At 37.9% G+C, this 3,996-nt stretch overlaps 1 pseudogene; it reads right to left on the bottom strand.

Annotated features, from left to right (window-relative positions):
* Positions 1-2,622: 2,622 nt before the first annotated feature.
* LOC143679024 (translocon-associated protein subunit gamma pseudogene) lies at positions 2,623-3,187 on the bottom strand (annotated as a pseudogene).
* Positions 3,188-3,996: the final 809 nt, after the last annotated feature.

Raw genomic sequence — 3,996 nt, 5'->3', positions numbered from 1 at the left:
TCAGTGCTTTTGCTTTGGGTGTTAGGTCTATAAAACCACCTCCAAGTATTAGATTTATAAGATATTTCCTTACATTTTCTTCTGTTTTTATGGTCTTAGACTTAATGTTTAGGCCTTTGATCCATTTTGAGTTAACTTATGTATAGGGTGTGAGATATGGGTCCTCTTTCATTCTTTTGCATATGGATATCCAGTTCTCTAGGCACCATTTATTGAAGAGACTGTTCTGTCCCAGGTGAGTTGGCTTGACTGCCTTATCAAAGATCAATTGTCCATAGAAGAGAGGATCTATATCTGAGCACTCTATTCAATTCCATTGGTCAATATATCTATCTTTATGCCAGTACTATGCTGTTTTGACCATTGTAGCTTCATAATATGCCTTAAAGTCAGGCAGCGTGAGACCTCCAACTTCATTTTTTTTCCTCAGGACATTTTTAGCTATTCAGGGCACCCTGCCCTTCCAGAAAAATTTGCTTATTGGTTTTTCTATTTCTGAAAAGTAAGTTGTTGGGATTTTGATTGGTATTGCATCGAATCTGTAAATCAGTTTAGGTAGAATTGACATCTTAACTATATTTAGTCTTCCAATCCATGAACACAGTATGCCTTTCCATCTATTTAGGTCTTCTGTGATTTCTTTTATCAATTTCTTGTAGTTTTCTTTGTATAGGTCTTTTGTCTTTTGTCTCTTTAGTTGAATTTATTCCTAAATATTTTATTCTTTTGGTTGCAATTGTAAATGGAATTCATTTCTTGATTTCCCCCTGAGATTGTTCATTACTAGTGTACAGAAACACTACAGATTTTCGAGTGTTGATCTTGTAACCTGCCACTTTGCTGCACTCATTTATTAGCTCTAGTAGTTTTGTTGTGGATTTTTCAGGGTTTTCAACATATAGTATCATATCATCTGCAAACAGTGAGAGTATTACTTCTTCCTTTCCAATTTTGAGGCCTTGTATTTCTTTTTCTTGTCTAATTGCTCTGGCTAGAACCTCCAACACAATGTTGAATAATAGTGGTGATAGTGGACATCCTTGTCTTGTTCCTGATCTTAGGGGGAAAGTTTTCAATTTTTCCCCATTGAGGATGATATTAGCTGTGGGTTTTTCATATATTCCCTCTATCATTTTAAGGAAGTTCCCTTGTATTCCTATCCTTTGAAGTGTTTTCAACAGGAAAGGATGTTGAATCTTGTCAAATGCCTTCTCTGCATCAACTGAGATGATCATGTGATTTTTCTGCTTTGATTTATCGATATGGTGTATTACAGTATCAAAACATAAGAATTTTCTTATGTTGAACCATCCTTGCATACCTGGGATGAATCCTACTTGGTCATGATGTATAATTCTTTTAATGTGTTGTTGGATTCAATTTGCTAGAATTTTGTTGAGGATTTCTGCATCTATATTCATTAGAGAGATTGGTCTGTAGTTTTCTTTTTTTGTAGTATCTTTGCCTGGCTTTGGTATGAGGGTGATGTTGGCTTCGTAGAATGAATTAGGTAGCTTTCCCTCCTCTTCAATTTTTTTGAAGAGTTTGAGCAGGATTGGTACTAATTCTTTCTGGAATGTTCAGTAGAATTCACATGTGAAGCCATCTGGTCCTGGATTTTTCTTTTTGGGGAGCTTCCTAATGACTAATTCAATTTCTTTACTTGTGATTGGTTTGTTGAGGTCATCTATTTCTTCTTGAGTCGAAGTTGGTTGTTCATGCCTTTCTAGAAAGTTGTCCATTTCATCTACATTGTTGTATTTATTAGCATAAAGTTGTTCATAGTATCCTGTCATTACTTCCTTTATTTCTGTGGGGTCAGTGGTTATGTCTCCTCTTCCATTTCTGATCTTATTTGTTTGCATCCTCTCTCTTCTTCTTTTCATCAATCTTGCTAAGGGTCCATCAATCTTATTGATTTTCTCATAGGACCAGCTTCTGATTTTATTGATTTTCTCAATTGTTTTCATGTTCTCAATTTCATTTATTTCTGCTCTAATCTTTGTTATTTCTTTCTTTTTGCTTGCTTTGGGGTTAGTTTGCTGTTCTTTCTCTAGTTCTTCCAAGTGGACAGTTAATTCCTCAATTTTTGCCCTTTCTTCTTCTCATCCCTGAGATGGAGAAGCCATGTTTTAAATAGAATTGATTTTTTCAAATCACAAATTCAAAGATTTGTAAACATGAGTTTTCTGTTCAACACCTTAGGGGAGAAGATTCATTCTGATATTGGTTCAAAAAAAGTTATAATATTGTGCTTGGAACATAGAGAACCAGTTATTAACTTCTTGCTACTGTTAGAAATAATAACAGCTCAGCTAAGGTTACTGTGACCTCTGAAAGATCAAAGAAAAAAGTTATTTTCTCTTCTTATGACTAAGACATATTTTAAGACACTTTTTGCCTTTTAATAGATGTCTTGGTACTCTAAGGTTCTCTTTCAATTCATTTAATTTCAAAATATGTCAAAAAGAGCCAATAAACAAATACTGAGTTATATTTTGTTGGTTTTTTTTAAGCCCTCAAAATCCAGTCTACAGAAACAGCTGGCATGTCTCCCACCCTGACCACCCTGCTACTTTTCCATATACCACAGGCCACTCATAAATACAAAGCCGGGGGAAAGCTGACACGGTCTATTTGGAGCCAGTAGAAAGGAGGGCGATGAGTTCTGATGAAGCACTTACAGACGAAATGTAGTTCACTGTGGGGTTGAAGTTCTTCAATATAAAGGAGGAAGCAACAATGACCAAGACCAGAAATAGAGTGTTGTTATTATAGATGGAAAGTGTTGTAGCCTCATAATCCGCAACTTCATTCTTCTTCCACAAGATTCTTTCATCTTTCTCCCTTCAAGACATCTTTCTATTGTCAGCTTCAGAAAGTTTTCGAGTTACTTCTTTGGAAACAGCACCTTCCCTCTTCTGTGCTACTTTGTGTTCGAGAACAAATTTTACATTCTTGTATGCAAAGGCTACCAAGTAGGTGCTTACTAGTGTCATCACACTATACAGAACAGCAGACTAAGATCCATGTGCCATATTCGCCAATATAACCAGATGGGGATGGCGGACACAATGAAGGCGTTCCGGAAGAAACGCGCCGAGGACTTGACCGAGAGATCGCGGCTGAAATCCTGCAGGAGCAGGTCCTCCTTAGACTGCTGCTTGGAGCCACCCCTAGGAGCCATGGTGAGGGAGAAGCCGAAAGCTGCGAAGGCTGAGCCGGGTGCAAAGCTGGGCGGAACCCCCTGGAACCGCCCTCCCGGCTGCGGTATCCGCTAATCGAAACTGTTCATTATAAATTCCGAGATGCTGAGCTGTTTTTATATAACATGGTCTTTCCCAGAAACTCTGGATACTTATGTGACACCTGAGACTCAGAGTTAGAGCCTAAAACTATGAAAGTGAAACTGTTTAAAAAGTTGAAAAAGAGATCAGACATCTACTAGAGATACGAATGAAGCTGGCCTGGGTAGGACTAAGGTATGCTAGAAAACTGAGTAAAGGAAGATATTATCCATATTTTAAAACCTCAACTTCTGGGTGAGACTAAAGGGAGAGATGTTTATTTGGTGCAAAATTTACATTTTGAGTAGTGCATGTCCTAATTCAACTGATATGGTCAGTTTAGTTAAACACCCTAAGTACATGGTTTGTCCAGGTTAATGTGATGCCCTGATAAATTCCAGAGAGATTTGGGCAGTAAATAAAGAAGTATTTGTGAAGTCCTCTTGGGGGAATGGGGAGAAAGGAGGAAACATTCAGCTTCCTCATGTGGAGAATTTCTAATACTCTCGCAAGCAGTGGGGACAACCAAATCAATAGGCTGAGGCTTCGATCTTGGGGTTCACCTGTATGAAATTTATTTCTGCAAAGGAGAAGCTAAGCCTACTTACAATTATGCCTAAGAGTCACCCCCAGAGAACCTCTTTTGTTCTCAGATGTAGCCTCTCTCTCTAAGCCAACTCAGCATGTGAACTCACTGCTTTCCCTCCTA

Source organism: Tamandua tetradactyla, chromosome 4 (genome assembly GCF_023851605.1).
Source record: "Tamandua tetradactyla isolate mTamTet1 chromosome 4, mTamTet1.pri, whole genome shotgun sequence".
NCBI classification, from domain to species: domain Eukaryota; kingdom Metazoa; phylum Chordata; class Mammalia; order Pilosa; family Myrmecophagidae; genus Tamandua; species Tamandua tetradactyla.
Note: the sequence above shows the minus strand (reverse complement) of the source record. Positions and strands in the feature narration are given on the sequence as shown.